A 21731-nucleotide genomic window follows, 5' to 3' on the forward strand; every position below is an offset into this window, starting at 1 on the left:
AAGACAGAAGTGTTAACTTTAGGTTTGCCTGAAGTAAAATGTTTCCTGAATGCTACATGCCTTGTCACCATGGTAATAACTCTAGAAACGTTATTAAAGACAGGAGATAACCTTAGTGAATTGAGGCCATAGTTTCTTTTACTCTAGTTGTTAAAGCGGTATCGTCACCATAAAAATCAAATTTCAACAGCAACTGGTCTGAGTGTATTAAGTGATAAAGATGCTAATCCTGCATTCAAAACTTTTTCTGCTGTTATGATTTGGAGTTATCACATACTTAAGGAGCAGTGGCCCTTTAGTAGTCGTGCCAAAGAATTGCATGCTGGGGGTACTTTTTATCTATAATCTATTCCTCCTCCTTCCCTTTGTTTCCCTGCCAGCTGCTTATCTGAAACCTAATCCCCTACTCACTTGTGCTTACAAGCAAGGCTGAGGTGACTCAGCGATTGGAGGAGACAAGAAAAAAAGTAAAGGGCAGAAATGACATCACGAGTTAGCCTTAACTGTGGGCAAAAGACATGGCCCCCACCAGGAACAGAATTCTCCTCATTTACTATATAACATTCACTGAAATCAAAACCTACACAGTATAATGCATGCGTTATGTAAGTAGATCAAGTATTTATCTACTTATATATGTGTTGTTGTTTTTTTCCCTGGCATAGTATGGCTGATCCTACTGCTTTAATGATTTATATAGTGCCATCATATTCTGTGGCGCTGTACAATGTAAGAAATAAACAAGGGTACATATCAGGCCCCCCCCTGTAAAACCTTAATGGGACCCCCCCCCCCCCCCAATGTTCACACCTTTAAACTTGCCAACCCCTGGAGGCCCTCACAGCCCAGGGGCCCATCTCACGAGGGTCATAAAACAAGTGTGGCCATCCTAATCTTCACACCCATAACAAATGCAGCCACCAAAACACCTGATCTGAAGGCTGGACCCCTGTATTGGAGGGAGTGAAGTAGTCTTTGGGGTCCCCTCACAGCTCTGGGTCTCCCTGTAGTCACAGGGGCTGCTCCCCTCTAGTTACGCGGTTTTCACCACCTGTTATAGCTGCTCTGCCTCCACCCCCTCCCCAAAAAATAAAAAAAAATTCCCTCAGACTCAGTATAGGTAGGTAGCCAGGTATAGGTGCCTCCAGTATAGGTAGCCAGGTATTGGTGCCCTCCCTCAGTATAGATAGCCAGCTATAGGTGCCCCCAGTATAGGAAGTCAAGTGTAAGTGCCCTTAGTATAGGTAGTCAGCTATAGGTGCCAGCAGTACAGGAAGTCAGGTGTAGGTGCCCTCAGTATAATTAGCCAGCAATAGGTGACCCCTTGGAAGCTGGCGCCCTGAGCGACTGCTCCGGTCGCTCAGGTTAAAGGCCGGCTATGGAGCGGAGGATAAATTGGGGTCAGAAGGGGACACATAGGGGACACAGGATAACACAATAAGTGGGGGAGAAATTACATAATATCTTATATTCCAGAGCGTCTTCTAACCCGAAAAATGCAGTTTTGATTTTTTCATATAAATTGTAATTCTAACAAACTGTCCAGTGCAGTCCTATCTCAAAAGTAAGCGCTTGATAAAGGACTGTACTGGCCTGAAACCTAGTGCTTGTCTATGCTGTGATACTCCTTAACCAATACATTAAGGATTTCCATTCCAAGTTTGGTTAAGTCCCAGATTGTTTACTTCTTCTGGTAAGCGGCTATAAGACTACAGCCAGGCATGCACATGCTACACCATGAGTAATGTTACACAAGCGTCACCCATGGAAGTCATAGCCCTCACATTTAAGAAGGCAGTACTGTACTTTGCAGTGCTTTATCCATTGCTTTTAGGTTCCTTTAGGGCAGGGGTCTCAAACTCGTGGGCCATTTGCGGCCCTCGATACAATATTTTGTGGCCCGCACCGGCAAAAGCTTCCTTATAGTTCGCTCAGGGCCGGGCTGAGGCATAGGCTGGAGAGGCTCCAGCCTCAGGGTGCAGTGTAGGAGGGGGCACAGAATTCATTCAGCTGTCATTCCTAATTGTGTTTGAAGCAGAAAGAAATAAGAAAAGGGGATACATGGCAGTGACTGCAAGCCATATAACTAGATATTAAGGTGTTGGGGAGGTTGTGGGCACTGTGGCACCTCTTAGTCTAATAGCGATCAGTGTGTGATGGCTGGGGTGGCAGAGATGGAGGGGCGCACTTTGGTGTCTCAGCCTTGGGTGCTGAAGGACCTTGTCCCGGCTCTGAGTGCTCCCAAGTAATCCGCCACATCCCCGCCGCTAAACGAGGGCTGCAGAGCCCCCATATCGCCCGGGGGGCAATCCGCCATTTCCTGGAAGGGGCAGAGCTTTCAGCTTCAGTTCTGCCCCTCCTGACATCAATCGCGGCGCATCGCCGCCTCTGCCCGCCCCTCTCTGTGAAGGAAGAGTGAGAGGGGCGGGCAGAGGCGGCGATGCGCCGCGATTGACATCAGGAGGGGCAGAGCTGAAGCTCTACGGCGGGGACACGGCGGATTACTTGTAATGGGAGCACTGAAGCACCTCTCCTCACACAACCATTCACTGACCCTGACTCAGCAGCTGCACACTATCACTGCTCAATCACGCAAGTCATGGATGAAATCGCACCCCTCACCAATGTCCGCCCACACCGTGCCAGTCGCCAACCCTGGCTGACCAAAGCTACTAAACAGTTAAAAGGGTGCTCTAGGGTAGCTGAACGCCGTTGGAGAAAAATTAATACTAATGAGGATTTCATTACTTACAAAAGAGTTGAACAAGTTTAAAACCGCTCTCTCTTCTGCAAAACAATCATACTTCTCCTCCCTCATATCCTCCCACTTACACAATCCAAAGCGCCTGTTCAGTACTTTCAACTCCCTTCTCCGACCACCCCCTCCTCCTCCTTCTTCATGCTTATCAGCTGAAGAATTTGCAACATACTTTACAGATAAAATTGCAAAAATCCGTAGTGTGTTTTCCACGCAGACATCAAACTCCATCTCCACTCCTCTTGTTGACTGCTCTCTTTCCATTTTCTCTCCACTCTCCGAACATTCGCTCTCTTCCCTTATCTCCAAATCCCATCTAACCACCCGTTCTTTGGATCCTATCCCATCACATCTCATTCCACAGCTATCCACATCCCTCATCCCTGCCCTAACATCGCTGTTTAACCACCCTGGCGTTCTATTGAGATCGCCAGGGCGGCTGCGGGAGGGTTTTTTTTTAATTAAAAAAAAAACTATTTCATGCAGCCAACTGAAAGTTGGCTGCATGAAAGCCCACTAGAGGGCGCTCCGGAGGCGTTCTTCCGATCGCCTCCGGCAAGCATAAGTAACAAGGAAGGCTGCAATGAGCAGCCTTCCTTGTTTGGCTTTCCTCGTCGCCATGGCGACGAGCGGAGTGACGTCATGGACGTCAGCCGCCTCCGATCTAGCCCTTAGCGCTGGCCGGAACTATTTGTTCCGGCTGCGCAGGGCTCGGGCGGCTGGGGGGACCCTCTTTCGCCGCTGCTCGCGGCGGATCGCCGCAAAGCGGCGGCAATCAGGCAGCACACGCGGCTGGCAAAGTGCCGGCTGCGTGTGCTGCTTTTTATTTGAACAAAATCGGCCCAGCAGGGCCTGAGCGGCACCCTCTGGCGGTAATGGACGAGCTGAGCTCGTCCATACCGCTAAGGTGGTTAACCTATCCCTCTCCACCGGAATTTTTACATCCTCATTTAAGAGGGCTGTTGTAACACCACTACTTAAAAAAACATCTCTAGACCCCTCCGAACTTGCTAACTACCGCCCAGTGTCACTTCTTCCATTTGCATCTAAATTACTTGAACGCCACATTCATGCTGAACTAAGTCAGTATTTATCTGCAAATTCCTTGCTTGATCAGTTCCAATCTGGCTTCCGGCCAAACCACTCCACAGAAACAGCCCTCACCAATGTAGCTAATTATCTCCTCACAGCTAAATCCAAAGGCTATTATTCCATACTCATCCTTCTAGATCTGTCATCAGCATTCGACACTGTCGACCACACTCTACTCCTACAGATCCTTTCATCTATAGGAATAAAGGACCTCTCTCTCTCCTGGATATCTTCCTACCTCTCTGGAAGGTCTTTCACTGTTTCTTATTCAGATCAGGCCTCCTCTTCACATCCTCTGTCTGTAGGGGTACCTCAAGGCTCTGTCCTCGGTCCCCTCCTCTTCTCCATCTACATGCACGGTCTTGGTAACTTAATCAGCTCATTTGGTTTCCAATACCACCTATATGCAGACGATACACAACTGTACCTCTCGGCCCCAGACCTTAACTCCCTCCTCACACGGGTTCCTGACTGCCTGTCCGCTATTTCCTCTTTCATGTCCTCTCGCTTCTTAAAACTTAATATGAATAAAACTGAACTAATAGTCTTTCCACCATCCCTGTCCACCCCTTTGCCTGATATTACAATAAATGTTAACACCACATCTATAACATCAGTTCCCAAAGCACGGTGCTTGGGGGTAATATTTGATTCTTCTCTCTCATTTACTCCTCACATTAACTCCCTAACCAGCTCCTGCCATTTCCAACTGAAAAACATAGCACGTATCCGACCTTTTCTCTCCCATGACACAACCAAAATGTTAGTACATGCTCTTATTATATCTCGATTGGACTATTGCAATATATTGCTTGGTGGACTTCCAACTAACCGACTAACACCGCTCAATTCTGTACTGAACTCTGCTGCTCGACTCATTCATCTCTCCTCTCGCTCTTCCTCTGCTGACCCTCTCTGTCAAGCTCTTCACTGGCTACCAATTAATGAAAGTATTCAGTTCAAACTCTTAACCCTAACCTACAAAGCTCTCCACAATCTCTCTCCCCTGTACATCTCCTCACTAGTCTCCAAATACCAACCCAACCGCAATCTCAGATCTGCACACGAGCTTCTTCTATCCTCTTCTACAATTACTTCCTCACATTCACGTGTACAAGACTTCTCACGTGCCTCACCCCTCCTCTGGAATGCCCTTCCACAACACATCCGCCACTCTCCCACCTTTGAAATCTTTAAACGCTCCCTCAAAACCCACCTTTTCCGACAAGCATATTCTCTAGCTTAGGCCATGTACCCACTAAATAACCTAATTACGCACTGCCTGTACATATACTGTATACATCCCCACCTCTTGTTTCCACTCCATTCCTTTAGATTGTAAGCTCGCACGGGCAGGGCTCTCACCCTTTTGTGTCATGGACTGTTATTAATTTAATTGCGTGCACACTGTTAGACATGTATACATTTTAGTCATCATGTTAAATCAAATTGTAATCAGCAGTGCTGTATCTTGTATCAGTGTTTATATTTGATGTATATAATTGTCTGTATCATTATGTATCCCTTGTTTGTTTTCTTACATTGTACAGCGCCACCGAATATGTTGACGCTTTATAAATAAATAATAATAATAAAAGCGAACTATAAGGTAAAATAGGCAAAATAGTTTGCTTCAGTGTGAATTTGATTTTAAAATAAAAATCACTGCAAGGGGGGGGAGGGGGGTTTGGGCGGGATCTGCTGATTGATTGATTCCCTTATGCGGCCCAGCCTCATCCTGACTCTGCCTCCTGCGGCCCCCAGGTAAAATGAGTTTGAGACCTCTGCTTTAGGATCAGTAATACAAGCCCTGGTGATTTTAGTTCTCCATAATTTAACAAGGTACCCTGCATAACAATGCCCCCCCCCCCCCCAACCCCCCTTCCCATTGTGAGTGGGCCCAGGAGATTGTGAGGGCCCGATCCTGTATAGTATGCAGAGGGGCAGTGGAGCCTTGTACATTACACGTTACCTTTTGAAACCTGAAATAACTTTTATTTTTTGTGTGTTCAAAAGATCAACTAATGCTAAAGGCATTGTAAAGTGTTCAGTTAAATATAGTTGTATGCAAGTTTATTGGCAGGCTTGTCTGGCTACTTGCTATAGGTCAGACTGTATGCTCATGCAGCCCCGTTTCTATGGACGTGCGACATGTGCCATCGCCCGGGGCGCTTTATTTTGCGGCAGGAGGGGGGCGCCGGGGGTACAGACATAATAGTTACAACTCACCTTCTCCAGCTATTCCCCCGCAGCTTCAACGTCTTTCCTCTCCCGGCGTCCGTCGCATGGTAACAGCGCCCCCTGTGATGACGTATTGCGTGTCATCACAGGGAGCGCTGTTACTGAGACAGATGCCGGGAAAGGAAGGACATTGAAGCAGTGCGGGTTCGGCGGAAGGAGGTGAGTTGTAACTATTATGTCCGCTCCCCAAACTTGCCACACAACTGCGGGAACCTACCTAACTGACCTAAACTGCGGGAACCTACCTAACTGACCAAAAACTACGGGAACCTACCTAACTAGCCTAAACTGCAGGAACCTACCTATCTAGCCTGAACTGCGGGAACCTACCTAACTGACCTAAACTGCGGGAACCTACCTAACTAACTGACCTAAACTGCGGGAACCTACCTAACTGACCTAAACTGCGTGAACCTACCTAACTGACCTAAACTGCGGGAACCTACCTATCTAGCCTAAACTGCGCTAATCTTGGTGGAGGGCTGTTTCACTTCACTGCTGGGAATTGTGAGCTCTGATTATATTATATTGCTGTTGTTTGTAAATTGTGTTTTGCTACTTTGATATCTGGTGGCTTGTGCATTGCGGTTCATCAGATATCTAGCAGCAAGTGTTAGTTTTTAAAAGTTTTTAAAAGTACATTTTTTTTTTCCTCTAGTGTGCTTGCAGCAGGCAGGTAATTAGCTAGGGGGAGGGATTAGCTGTAACAGGAGGTATTTGGTCAGCTTCAGGACTCAGTACCTGAGCTTGCTCAGTCTGTGGCTTGCTCACTAAGTGGCTTCGACACAAGTGGCATAGGCGTTAAAAACAGGCGTTACAACACAGGCACAAAGAGAGAGGTGAGAGGAAGCAGGTAAGCACTAAAACCTTCAACCAATATTGCGTTTTTTTGGCACTGGTTAGAATGTGCTAGCACGTTGTGGTGTAATCTTTAAGTTTTGCGGACTCCACCCGAGCTTCACTCACTCCCCCTCCTCCACCCCAACTTTACTCGCTCCCCCTCCTCCACCCCTCCCCCTCTTCCACCCCAGCTGCACTCACTCCCGAACTTCACTCACTCTCCCGGTTCATCTTTTACCGCCACAGTTTACTTTAAATTAAATTTCCCCACACAATAGTCATCATGTTGACAATGCAGTACAGTGTACATCCTGCAACATGTATGCATGCCTTGATCAGCTGATTGAGGGTGTTTACTGTTGCCCTGGGTGTGTGCGTGTTGCTCAGTTAGGGCCTGTACACACTGCTGCGCTTTTAAAATCGCATGCGATTTTTAAATTGCAAGCCTTCATGAGAATAGGAAAAGCGCATTGCCCCAGTGTGTACAGGTCTCCACGATTTTCATTATTTTTCAAAACACTTTGCGATTTAAAAGCGCATGCGATTTGAAAAGCGCAGTGCAAGCGCAGCAGTGTGTACAGGCCCTTAGAGGCGGAAGTCGCAGAGCTAAATAAGCATCTCGCAACACTGAGACGCATACACAACATGGAGATGAGCTTGGATCTCACGATCCAGACACTGGATGGAACCAGGGAAGATGAGGTGGGTGGAGTAAAGCCGGAGCAAGAAGCAGAGGTAGCCGCTAGTTGGGTCACAGTTAGAAGGGGTAGGGGAAAAAGTGGCAGGGAGGCTAGTCCCGAGTTGTCCCTCACTAATAAGTATGCTTGTTTGCGTAATATTAGGGAGGATGATTCAGGAGTAGCAATGCTGCAGCAGGATGTGCTCCTTAGCAACCAAGGGGCAGACTGCTGTAACGAGAAAGGGAATAGGAGTGCAGCTAAGGCTAGACAGGTACTGGTGGTAGGGGATTCAATTATTAGGCACACACAGGGCCGGCCTGCCCATGAGGCGGGGTGAGGCGGGTTCCTCAGGCAGCAGGAAGTGGAGGGGCAGCACCAGGCATAAAGAGAAAGTGACTGCGCCTGGTTCTTGCCGCCTTCTAACCTGACTGGAAAGAGATGAGAGAGAGTGCAGGCTGCAGTGCAGACTCTGCAGTGAAGTCCAGCTGCTCTGTGGTGCCTCCGTGCCTGCACACACCGTGAGTGACCCTCCGCCGAGTCCGCCCGGACTGTGTTCTGGCTGGGACCCGCCCCCCATTAGGCTGTACACCGCCCGCCAGTTCTGCTGCCACGTGCCACCCACATGATGCCGCCGGCCTCCGAGTCCGACGACTCCGAGCTCTGCGGCCTCTCCAAGGCTGCACGTCGCTGCGGCCTGCTAGATGATGATGGCGGCAGCAGCCGCCCGCTCTGCTGCCCCTGATTGTGCTAGACACGGTCACTGAGCGCCGCCGACGTGACCGTGACGATGATGATGAGCCTGCCGCCGCTGTTCACTGGCCTTGCCCGCCAGCACGGGATGGAGCATGCCCACCGCCGCAGCCATCTGTCCTCTGCCTGCCAGTGCAGGATGGATCATGCTGGATGCCCGACGCCCGCCTTTCGCCGCCGCTAGACCCCATCCCCGGTGAGTGAGTCAGTCACTTTGCTGCCTCAGGCAGGCACCAGTAATGGAGGACGTACAGTAGGGAATTAGTAATGGTGGGCGTACTGTGGGGATGGAATCAATATTGAAGACATATTGGGGGGGGGGGGCTTGGCAAAGGGAACAGGAATCAATGAAGGGGATGACAAAGTCGAAAGGAAGATGAAAGGGGGGGGGGGGGGGGCACAAGAAAGGGGCTAAGTGGGAGCAGGAAGATGGTGACATGGGAGTGGGGATCAAAACATGGAGAGGGAGGAGGGCAGTGACTGCAAGGAGGGCCATAAGACAGAGAGACTCAGGAGAGAGAGTGGCAAATAAGGAGGCACAGGGGAGAGGACACACAGAAGGGAGGCACAGGAGAGAGTTGCAAAGGAGGCACAAGAGAGAGGCCACAGAAGGGAGGCACAAGAGAGAGGGGCAAAGAAGGAGGCACAAGAGAGGCCACAGAAGGGAGGAACATGGGGAAAGGGCACAGAAGGGAAGGACAGGATGCACATAAGGGAGGCACAGGAGACGGTGCACAGGAGAGGGGGGGAGAAAGGGTACAGAAGGGAGTCAGGGGAGAAAGGGAACAGAAGGGAGGCAGGAGAGAGGGGCACAGGAGAAAGGGGGCAAATGAGAAAAGCACTGGAAAGGGGACACAAGAGATAGGTGGCATCAGAGAGGTACAGAAGAAAGGGAGAGATGCACAGGAGAATAGGGCATGGGAAAGCACTGTAGAGGGGACACCTGAGTGTAACACAGGAAAGATAGAAACAAAACAGAGGCAAAAAAGAGAGGGGCGCATGAGAGAGGTACATTCCTTTTTATTTTTTTATTAATAAGTTATTATTTAGTATAATAAGGTTAAGGTAGTGTGTAGTAGTCATCAATGATGACTCCTGGTAGAAGTCAGTGGTACTGGTCAGTGCAGTTTCTAGGCTAAAATGCACCCAGGGCGAGGGTGTAAAAATTGCGCCCCCCCCCCCCTAGGTTAGATAGGTAGGTGCCTCTCAGTATAGGTTAGATTAGGTAGGTGCCCCCTAGTATAGGCTAGATTAGACAGGTGCCCCCCAGAATAGGTTAGATTAGGTAGCTGCCCCCCAGTATAGGTTAGATAAGGTAGCTGCCCCCCCAGTATAGGTTAGGTAGGTGCCCCCCAGTATAGGTTAGGTAGGTGCCCCCCAGTATAGGTTAGATTAGGTAGCTGCCCCCCAGTGTAGGTTAGATAGGTAGCTGCCCCCCCCCCAGTGTTGGTTATATTAGGTAGCTGCCCCCCAGTGTAGGTTAGATAGGTAGCTGCCCCCCAGCGTAGGTTAGATTAGGTAGGTGCCCCCCAGTGTAGGTTAGATAGGTAGCTGCCCCCCAGCGTAGGTTAGATTAGGTAGCTGCCCCCAGTATAGGTTAGATAGGTAGCTGCCCCCCAGCGTAGGTTAGATTAGGTAGCTGCCCCCAGTATAGGTTAGATAGGTAGCTGCCCCCCAGTGTAGGTTAGATTAGCAGCTGCCCCCCAGCGTAGGTTAGATTAGCAGCTGCCCCCCAGCGTAGGTTAGATTAGGTAGGTGTCCCCAGAATAGGTTAGATTAGGTAGGTGCCCCCCAGTGTAGGTTAGATTAGGTAGGTGCCCCTTAGTGTAGGTTAGATAGGTAGCTGCCCCCCCAGTGTTGGTTAGATAGGTAGCTGCCCCCCCCCCCCCCAGTGTTGGTTATATTAGGTAGCTGCCCCCCAGTGTAGGTTAGATAGGTAGCTGTCCCCCAGTGTAGGTTAGATTAGGTAGGTGCCCCCCAGCGTAGGTTAGATTAGGTAGCTGCCCCCAGTATAGGTTAGATAGGTAGCTGCCCCCCAGTGTAGGTTAGATTAGCAGCTGCCCCCCAGCGTAGGTTAGATTAGCAGCTGCCCCCCAGCGTAGGTTAGATTAGCAGCTGCCCCCCAGCGTAGGTTAGATTAGGTAGGTGCCCCCAGAATAGGTTAGATTAGGTAGGTGCCCCCCAGTGTAGGTTAGATTAGGTAGGTGCCCCTTAGTGTAGGTTAGATAGGTAGCTGCCCCCCCAGTGTTGGTTAGATAGGTAGCTGCCCCCCCCCAGTGTTGGTTATATTAGGTAGCTGCCCCCCAGTGTAGGTTAGATAGGTAGCTGCCCCCCAGTGTAGGTTAGATTAGGTAGGTGCCCCCCAGCGTAGGTTAGATTAGGTAGGTGCCCCCCAGTGTAGGTTAGATAGGTAGCTGCCCCCCAGTGTAGGTTAGATTAGGTAGCTGCCCCCAGTATAGGTTAGATAGGTAGCTGCCCCCCAGTGTAGGTTAGATTAGCAGCTGCCCCCCAGCGTAGGTTAGATTAGCAGCTGCCCCCCAGCGTAGGTTAGATTAGCAGCTGCCCCCCAGCGTAGGTTAGATTAGGTAGCTGCCCCCAGTATAGGTTAGATAGGTAGCTGCCCCCCAGTGTAGGTTAGATTAGGTAGCTGCCCCCAGTATAGGTTAGATAGGTAGCTGCCCCCCAGTGTAGGTTAGATTAGCAGCTGCCCCCCAGCGTAGGTTAGATTAGCAGCTGCCCCCCAGCGTAGGTTAGATTAGCAGCTGCCCCCCAGCGTAGGTTAGATTAGGTAGCTGCCCCCAGTATAGGTTAGATAGGTAGGTGCCCCCCAGTGTAGGTTAGATTAGGTAGCTGCCCCCAGTGTAGGTTAGATAGGTAGGTGCCCCCCAGTGTAGGTTAGATAGGTAGGTGCCCCCCAGCGTAGGTTAGATTAGCAGCTGCCCCCCAGCGTAGGTTAGATTAGGTAGGTGCCCCCAATAATGGAGGGGGGAGCCGCAGGGAGGGCAGCCCGACCTCTCCCTCTCCTCTCCCGGGCGCCCTCCGTGCTCCCCCCTCAGATGCAGAGTCCGTGAGCAGCAGGGAAGCGCGGTTTACAACTCACCGGCTGCCTGGCTCCAAGCGCTGCTCTCTCGCCGCTGGTCTCCTCTCTCTGTATACATACTGATACACGCTGCTTCCGGCTACAGGAAGCAGCGTGTATCAGTACGTATACAGAGAGAGAGAGGAGACCAGCGGCGAGAGAGCAGCGCTTGGAGCCAGGCAGCCGGTGAGTTGTAAACAGCGCTTCCCTGCTGCTCACGGACTCTGCATCTGAGGGGGGAGCACGGAGGGCGCCCGGGAGAGGAGAGGGAGGGAGAGGTCGGGCTGCCCTCCCCGCGGCTCCGGCTTCCCCCTCCATTATAGCGCCCCCCTCCCAACAGCGCCCCGGGCGGCGGCACGCTCCGCACGGGGCAAGAAACGGGGCTGGTACTGGTGTATGGTAAAATGATGATCCTGTAATTTTTTTCTCTCTGCTATAATGCTATGTGATGATGTCTGTCTCTGTCTGTACTGGCTGCCTGCTATAATAAAAGGGGTCGGGTTGGGGACATGCAGGAGGGTGGCAGCAGCAGCAGGCTTCACCAACTGCACGGTCTGCACCATACTTGCAACCTGGGCTGGCTAGGCTAGCTATATTGCCACGGGGGGGGGGGGTTGGGGGGCGCCTTCACGATCTTTGCCTCAGGCAGCAGAAAGTCCAGGACCAGCCCTGGGCGCACAGATAGGGTAATCTATCGAAGAAACCATGAATGCCGTACAGTCTGTTTCCTCCCGGGTGCTCGGGTTCGGCATGTAGCGGATAGAATTGACAGATTATTGGGTGGGACTGGGGAAGACCCAGCTGTCATGGTACACATTGGCACCAATGACAAAGTTAGTGGGAGATGGAAGGTCCTCAAAAATGATTTTCAGGTACTTGGAGATAAACTTAAAGCAAGGACCTCCAAGGTGGTGTTCTCTGAAATACTGCCAGTGCCACGTGCTACATCTGAGAGACAGAGGGAGCTTAGGGAGTTAAATATGTGGCTGAGAAATTGGTGTAGGAAGGAAGGGTTTGGGTTCCTGGATAACTGGGCAGACTTTGCAGTCGGCTACAGGTTCTACAGCAGGGATGGGCTGCACCTTAATGGGGAGGGTGCAGCTGCATTGGGGGAGAAGATGGCTAAACGGTTGGAGGAGATTTTAAACTAGGATCTGGGGGGAGGCGGGAGGATAAAGTCTCAATATGTAGACAAGATAAGGTAAAAAGACAGTGGGAGCCTAACATTATGGGGGGTGGAGAGGGGGGTGAGGACAGTGTAAAGATTAAGGAGGTTGGTAAAACTTCAAGTAGCCCATTTCATGTAAACAAAATTGCTAAATGTGGTGGTAAAAATATAAAGTGCATGGTAACCAATGCTCGGAGCCTTGCAAATAAAATAGACGAACTAGAGATCATTCTGAATGACAAAGGCTATGACATTGTGGGAATAACCGAGACATGGATGGATGAAAGACATGACTGGATAGCTAATTTAAAAGGATGTGTTTAGGAGGGATAGAACAGGGAAAAAAGGTGGAGGGGTTTGTCTCTTTGTTAAGAATTCTCTTACAGCTGTCCTCAATGATGAGATGGAAGAAGATTGCGAAGAAGTGGAGTCCGTTTGGGTAAATATTCATGGTGGAAATAAAAGTTGCCAATTGCTTATTGGGGTATGCTACAGACCACCTCATATTAATGAAGCTGCAGAACTGCGATTACTACAGCAGATTGAAAAAGCTGCAAGTAAAAATGAGGTCATAGTTATGGGCGACTTCAACTTTCCAGACATTGACTGGAGTATTGAGGCTACCCATTCTGGTAAAAGCAGCAGATTTCTGCAGCACTACAGGACAATTACTTGACTCAAATGGTAACGGAACCAACTAGGGGGAATGCGTTACTGGATCTGATCATTTCTAATAGACCAGATAATGTATCAAATGTGCAGGTTCAAGAACATTTGGGAAATAGTGATCACAACATGATAACGTTTGATCTGGTGACTGATAGGCCACGGGGCAGCGGGACCACTAAAACTTTGAATTTTAGAAAAGCAAAGTTCAATCAAATTAGGCAGGCACTAAGTTTGGTGAACTGGGATAATGTACTACAAGGGGAGGACACTGAAGGGAAATGGCAAGCTTTTAAACTTATTCTCAATCAATATTGTAGTATGTATATCCCATATGGAAACAAAATGTCTAGGAATAAAAAAAAAGGCCTCTATGGATGAATAGAAAGGTTAGGGAAAAATGAAGAGGAAAAATAATGCCTATAAGGTCCTAAAACAGGAGGGGACCGAGGCTGCACTAAGCAATTATAAGGAGTGCAATAAAAATTGTAAAAAAGAAATTAGGCTGGCAAAGATCGAAGCTGAAAATCAAATCGCTAGGGATATCAAATCTAACCCCAAAAAGTTTTAAAAGTACCGTATATACTCGCATATAAGCCGACCCGCATATAAGCCGACCCCCCAACTTTTCCCTGAAAAACCAGGGAAAAATGATTGACCCCCATATAAGCCGGGGGTAGGAAATGCTGGATTGGTGCAGCCCCCCAGTGTGTCCCAGTATAGCTAGTATAGTGCCCAGTATAGGTAGGTAGTGTCCAGTATAGCTAGTATAGTGCCCAGTATAGCCAGTATAGTGCCCAGTATAGCCAGTATAGTGCCCAGTATAGCGCCCAGTATGGGTAGGTAGTGCCTCAGTTTAGCTAGTATAGTGCCCAGTTTAGCTAGTATAGTGCCCAGTTTAGCTAGTAAAGTGCCCCAGTATGGCTAGTATAGTGCCCCAGTATGGCTAGTATAGTGCCCCAGTATGGCTAGTAAAGTGCCCAGTTTAGCCAGTATAGTGCCCAGTATAGCGCCCAGTATGGGTAGGTAGTGCCTCAGTATAGCTAGTATAGTGCCCAGTTTAGCTAGTATAGTGCCCAGTTTAGCTAGTATAGTGCCCAGTTTAGCTAGCATAGTGCCCAGTTTGGCTAGTATAGTGCCCCAGTATGGCTAGTAAAGTGCCCAGTTTAGCCAGTATAGTGCCCAGTTTAGCCAGTATAGTGCACAGTTTAGCCAGTATAGTGCCCAGCATAGGTAGGTAGTGCTCCCCCCTCCCCCCGCGGCCGCCGCTGCTATTACCTGCTTAGGCAGCGGCCGCTTCCTAATCCGCGTTCCCCTTCTGTTTCAGAGTGTATCACAGCAGCGCGCCCGGCGCTGCTGCTGTGACGAGGCAGAGTGCAGGAAAGAGCGCGGCTCCCTATAGCGGCGATCTGTATCGCCGTTACCAGGGGAACCGCTCTTTCCTGCCCCCTGCATCGTCACAGCAGCAGCGCCGGGCGCGCTGCTGTGATACACTCTGAAACAGAAGGGGAACGCGGATTAGGAAGCGGCCGCTGCCTAAGTAGTGTTGGGCGAACATCTAGATGTTCGGGTTCGGGCCGAACAGGCCGAACATGGCCGCGATGTTCGGGTGTTCGACCCGAACTCCGAACATAATGGAAGTCAATGGGGACCCGAACTTTCGTGCTTTGTAAAGCCTCCTTACATGCTACATACCCCAAATTTACAGGGTATGTGCACCTTGGGAGTGGGTACAAGAGGAAAAAAAATTTAGCAAAAAGAGCTTATAGTTTTTGAGAAAATCGATTTTAAAGTTTCAAAGGGAAAACTGTCTTTTAAATGCGGGAAATGTCTGTTTTCTTTGCACAGGTAACATGCTTTTTGTCGGCATGCAGTCATAAATGTAATACATATAAGAGGTTCCAGGAAAAGGGACCGGTAACGCTAACCCAGCAGCAGCACACGTGATGGAACAAGAGGAGGGTGGCGCAGGAGGAGAAGGCCACGCTTTGAGACACAACAACCCAGGCCTTGCATGAGGACAAGAAGCGTGCGGATAGCAATTTGCATTTTGTCGCCATGTAGTCATAAATGTAATACAGATGAGAGGTTCAATAAACAGGGACCGGAAACGCTAACCCATCACAGATGTTCATTGTTCATGTTACTTGGTTGGGGTCCGGGAGTGTTGCGTAGTCGTTTCCAATCCAGGATTGATTCATTTTAATTTGAGTCAGACGGTCTGCATTTTCTGTGGAGAGGCGGATACGCCGCCGATCTGTGACGATGCCTCCGGCAGCACTGAAACAGCGTTCCGACATAACGCTGGCTGCCGGGCAAGCCAGCACCTCTATTGCGTACATTGCCAGTTTGTGCCAGGTGTCTAGCTTCGATACCCAATAGTTGAAGGGTGCAGATGGATTGTTCAACACAGCTACGCCATCTGACATGTAGTCCTTGACCATCTTCTCCAGGCGATCGGTGTTGGAGGTGGATCTGCACGCTTGCTGTTCTGTGTGCTGCTGCATGGGTGTCAGAAAATTTTCCCACTCCAAGGACACTGCCGATACCATTCCCTTTTGGGCACTAGCTGCGGCTTGTGTTGTTTGCTGCCCTCCTGGTCGTCCTGGGTTTGCGGAAGTCAGTCTGTCGGCGTACAACTGGCTAGAGGAGGGGGAGGATGTCAATCTCCTCTCTAAAGTCTCCACAAGGGCCTGCTGGTATTCTTCCATTTTGACCTGTCTGGCTCTTTCTTCAAGCAGTTTTGGAACATTGTGTTTGTACCGTGGATCCAGAAGGGTATAAACCCAGTAATTGGTGTTGTCCAGAATGCGCACAATGCGTGGGTCGCGTTCAATGCAGTCCTAGGCCGAAGAGGTCATAGCCTAGGGTTACAAAACCTGTTTATTGGGCAATTTCAATGGTGGCGAGTCTGACGTACATAAATCGCAGCAATGGCCGTTAGCAACGTCTGAATCTCATGAAATGTCTCATGCAGGTAGAAGACATATTGTTAGACTTGGGCTCCAAAGATGGGTTCCCTACATCTCTGCAAACCAGAGTTACAGGGCTCCAAATTTGGTAAAATCCCCCATAGGCTTTCATTGGGCCTCCTATTTACAGTTCCAAAATCTCACATCTTTTCAAAGGGCAATTACTCAGCAGTGGCAAATTTTCTAGCATTGTAGGGACCCTTAGGGGGAACATGACTGGTGAGTTTCGGGCCCCTAGGCCAAAGAGGTCATAGCCTAGGGTCACAAAAACCTGTTTATTGGGGCTATTTCAATGGTAGTGATGGTGACGTACATAAATCGCAGCAATGGCCGTTAGCAAAGTCTGAATCTCACGAAATGTCTCATGCAGGTAGAAGACATATTGTTAGACTTGGATTCCAAAGATGGGGTCCCTACATCTCTGCAAACCAGAGTTACAGGGGTCCAAAATTGGTAAAATCCCCCATAGGATTTCATTGGCTCCCTATTTCACTTTCCAAAATCTCACATCTTTTCAAAGGGCAATGGCTCAGCAGTACCAAATTTTCTAGCATTGTAGGGACCCTTAGGGGGAACATGACTGGTGAGTTTCGGGCCCCTAGGCCGAAGAGGTCATAGCCTAGGGTCACAAAAACCTGTTTATTGGGGCTATTTCAATGGTAGTGATGGTGACGTACATAAATCACAGCAATGGCCGTTAGCAAAGTCTGAATCTCACGAAATGTCTCATGCAGGTAGAAGGCATATTGTTAGACTTGGATTCCAAAGATGGGGTCCCTACATCTCTGCAAACCAGAGTTACAGGGGTCCAAAATTGGTAAAATCCCCCATAGGATTTCATTGGCTCCCTATTTCACTTTCCAAAATCTCACATCTTTTCAAAGGGCAATGGCTCAGCAGTACCAAATTTTCTAGCATTGTAGGGACCCTTAGGGGGAACATGACTGGTGAGTTTCGGGCCCCTAGGCCGAAGAGGTCATAGCCTAGGGTCACAAAAACCTGTTTATTGGGGCTATTTCAATGGTAGTGATGGTGACGTACATAAATCACAGCAATGGCCGTTAGCAAAGTCTGAATCTCACGAAATGTCTCATGCAGGTAGAAGACATATTGTTAGACTTGGATTCCAAAGATGGGGTCCCTACATCTCTGCAAACCAGAGTTACAGGGGTCCAAAATTGGTAAAATCCCCCATAGGATTTCATTGGCTCCCTATTTCACTTTCCAAAATCTCACATCTTTTCAAAGGGCAATGGCTCAGCAGTACCAAATTTTCTAGCATTGTAGGGACCCTTAGGGGGAACATGACTGGTGAGTTTCGGGCCCCTAGGCCGAAGAGGTCATAGCCTAGGGTCACAAAAACCTGTTTATTGGGGCTATTTCAATGGTAGTGATGGTGACGTACATAAATCGCAGCAATGGCCGTTAGCAAAGTCTGAATCTCACGAAATGTCTCATGCAGGTAGAAGGCATATTGTTAGACTTGGATTCCAAAGATGGGGTCCCTACATCTCTGCAAACCAGAGTTACAGGGGTCCAAAATTGGTAAAATCCCCCATAGGATTTCATTGGCTCCCTATTTCACTTTCCAAAATCTCACATCTTTTCAAAGGGCAATGGCTCAGCAGTACCAAATTTTCTAGCATTGTAGGGACCCTTAGGGGGAACATGACTGGTGAGTTTCGGGCCCCTAGGCCGAAGAGGTCATAGCCTAGGGTCACAAAAACCTGTTTATTGGGGCTATTTCAATGGTAGTGATGGTGACGTACATAAATCGCAGCAATGGCCGTTAGCAAAGTCTGAATCTCACGAAATGTCTCATGCAGGTAGAAGACATATTGTTAGACTTGGATTCCAAAGATGGGGTCCCTACATCTCTGCAAACCAGAGTTACAGGGGTCCAAAATTGGTAAAATCCCCCATAGGATTTCATTGGCTCCCTATTTCACTTTCCAAAATCTCACATCTTTTCAAAGGGCAATGGCTCAGCAGTACCAAATTTTCTAGCATTGTAGGGACCCTTAGGGGGAACATGACTGGTGAGTCTCGGGCCCCTAGGCCGAAGAGGTCATAGCCTAGGGTCACAAAAACCTGTTTATTGGGGCTATTTCAATGGTAGTGATGGTGACGTACATAAATCGCAGCAATGGCCGTTAGCAAAGTCTGAATCTCACGAAATGTCTCATGCAGGTAGAAGACATATTGTTAGACTTGGATTCCAAAGATGGGGTCCCTACATCTCTGCAAACCAGAGTTACAGGGGTCCAAAATTGGTAAAATCCCCCATAGGATTTCATTGGCTCCCTATTTCACTTTCCAAAATCTCACATCTTTTCAAAGGGCAATGGCTCAGCAGTACCAAATTTTCTAGCATTGTAGGGACCCTTAGGGGGAACATGACTGGTGAGTTTCGGGCCCCTAGGCCGAAGAGGTCATAGCCTAGGGTCACAAAAACCTGTTTATTGGGGCTATTTCAATGGTAGTGATGGTGACGTACATAAATCGCAGCAATGGCCGTTAGCAAAGTCTAAATCTCACGAAATGTCTCATGCAGGTAGAAGACATATTGTTAGACTTGGATTCCAAAGATGGGGTCCCTACATCTCTGCAAACCAGAGTTACAGGGGTCCAAAATTGGTAAAATCCCCCATAGGATTTCATTGGCTCCCTATTTCACTTTCCAAAATCTCACATCTTTTCAAAGGGCAATGGCTCAGCAGTACCAAATTTTCTAGCATTGTAGGGACCCTTAGGGAGAACATGACTGGTGAGTTTCGGGCCCCTAGGCCGAAGAGGTCATAGCCTAGGGTCACAAAAACCTGTTTATTGGGGCTATTTCAATGGTAGTGATGGTGACGTACATAAATCGCAGCAATGGCCGTTAGCAAAGTCTGAATCTCACGAAATGTCTCATGCAGGTAGAAGACATATTGTTAGACTTGGATTCCAAAGATGGGGTCCCTACATCTCTGCAAACCAGAGTTACAGGGGTCCAAAATTGGTAAAATCCCCCATAGGATTTCATTGGCTCCCTATTTCACTTTCCAAAATCTCACATCTTTTCAAAGGGCAATGGCTCAGCAGTACCAAATTTTCTAGCATTGTAGGGACCCTTAGGGGGAACATGACTGGTGAGTTTTGCCACTGCTGAGCCATTGCCCTTTGAAATGGTGTGAGATTTTGGAACGGTAAATAGGAGGCCCAATGAAAGCCTATGGGGGATTTGACCAATTTTGGACCCCTGTAAGGCTCCCTGCACACTGCAAATCCGTTTTCCGATTCCGATTCCGATTCCGTTTCCGATTCCGATTCCGATTCCGTTTCCGATTTTCCTTGAATACATTCAACAGAAAAACGGATCAAAAAACGCAGCATGCAGTTAAGATTAAAAATCTGAATCGGAATCGGATGTAAAAACAGATTAAAAATCTGAATCTGAATCTGATTTGCTTGCAGTGTGCAAGAGGCCTAACTCTGGTTTGCAGAGATGTAGGGACCCCATCTTTGGAATCTAAGTCTAACAATATGTCTTCTACCTGCATGAGACATTTCGTGAGATTCAGACGTTGCTAACGGCCATGGCTGAGATTTATGTACGCCACCATCACTACCATTGAAATAGCCCAAATAAACAGGTTTTTGTGACCCTAGGCTATGACCTCTTCGGCCTAGGGGCCCGAAACTCACCAGTCATGTTCCCCCTAAGGGTCCCTACAATGCTAGAAAATTTGGTACTGCTGAGCCATTGCCCTTTGAAAAGATGTGAGATTTTGGAAAGTGAAATAGGGAGCCAATGAAATCCTATGGGGGATTTTACCAATTTTGGACCCCTGTAACTCTGGTTTGCAGAGATGTAGGGACCCCATCTTTGGAATCCAAGTCTAACAATATGTCTTCTACCTGCATGAGACATTTCGTGAGATTCAGACTTTGCTAACGGCCATTGCTGCGATTTATGTACGTCACCATCACTACCATTGAAATAGCCCCAATAAACAGGTTTTTGTGACCCTAGGCTATGACCTCTTTGGCCTAGGGGCCCGAAACTCACCAGTCATGTTCCCCCTAAGGGTCCCTACAATGCTAGAAAATTTGCCACTGCTGAGTAATTGCCCTTTGAAAAGATGTGAGATTTTGGAACTGTAAATAGGAGGCCCAATGAAAGCCTATGGGGGATTTTACCAAATTTGGAGCCCTGTAACTCTGGTTTGCAGAGATGTAGGGAACCCATCTTTGGAGCCCAAGTCTAACAATATGTCTTCTACCTGCATGAGACATTTCATGAGATTCAGACGTTGCTAACGGCCATTGCTGCGATTTATGTACGTCAGACTCGCCACCATTGAAATTGCCCAATAAACAGGTTTTGTGACCCTAGGCTATGACCTCTTCGGCCTAGGACTGCATTGAACGCGACCCACGCATTGTGCGCATTCTGGACAACACCAATTACTGGGTTTATACCCTTCTGGATCCACGGTACAAACACAATGTTCCAAAACTGCTTGAAGAAAGAGCCAGACAGGTCAAAATGGAAGAATACCAGCAGGCCCTTGTGGAGACTTTAGAGAGGAGATTGACATCCTCCCCCTCCTCTAGCCAGTTGTACGCCGACAGACTGACTTCCGCAAACCCAGGACGACCAGGAGGGCAGCAAACAACACAAGCCGCAGCTAGTGCCCAAAAGGGAATGGTATCGGCAGTGTCCTTGGAGTGGGAAAATTTTCTGACACCCATGCAGCAGCACACAGAACAGCAAGCGTGCAGATCCACCTCCAACACCGATCGCCTGGAGAAGATGGTCAAGGACTACATGTCAGATGGCGTAGCTGTGTTGAACAATCCATCTGCACCCTTCAACTATTGGGTATCGAAGCTAGACACCTGGCACAAACTGGCAATGTACGCAATAGAGGTGCTGGCTTGCCCGGCAGCCAGCGTTATGTCGGAACGCTGTTTCAGTGCTGCCGGAGGCATCGTCACAGATCGGCGGCGTATCCGCCTCTCCACAGAAAATGCAGACCGTCTGACTCAAATTAAAATGAATCAATCCTGGATTGGAAACGACTACGCAACACTCCCGGACCCCAACCAAGTAACATGAACAATGAACATCTGTGATGGGTTAGCGTTTCCGGTCCCTGTTTATTGAACCTCTCATCTGTATTACATTTATGACTGCATGGCGACAAAATGCAAATTGCTATCCGCACGCTTCTTGTCCTCATGCAAGGCCTGGGTTGTTGTGTCTCAAAGCGTGGCCTTCTCCTCCTGCGCCACCCTCCTCTTGTTCCATCACGTGTGCTGCTGCTGGGTTAGCGTTACCGGTCCCTTTTCCTGGAACCTCTTATATGTATTACATTTATGACTGCATGCCGACAAAAAGCATGTTACCTGTGCAAAGAAAACAGACATTTCCCGCATTTAAAAGACAGTTTTCCCTTTGAAACTTTAAAATCGATTTTCTCAAAAACTATAAGCTCTT

This window comes from Hyperolius riggenbachi, chromosome 3 (assembly GCF_040937935.1).
Source record: "Hyperolius riggenbachi isolate aHypRig1 chromosome 3, aHypRig1.pri, whole genome shotgun sequence".
In the NCBI taxonomy this organism is placed as follows: Eukaryota; Metazoa; Chordata; class Amphibia; order Anura; family Hyperoliidae; genus Hyperolius; species Hyperolius riggenbachi.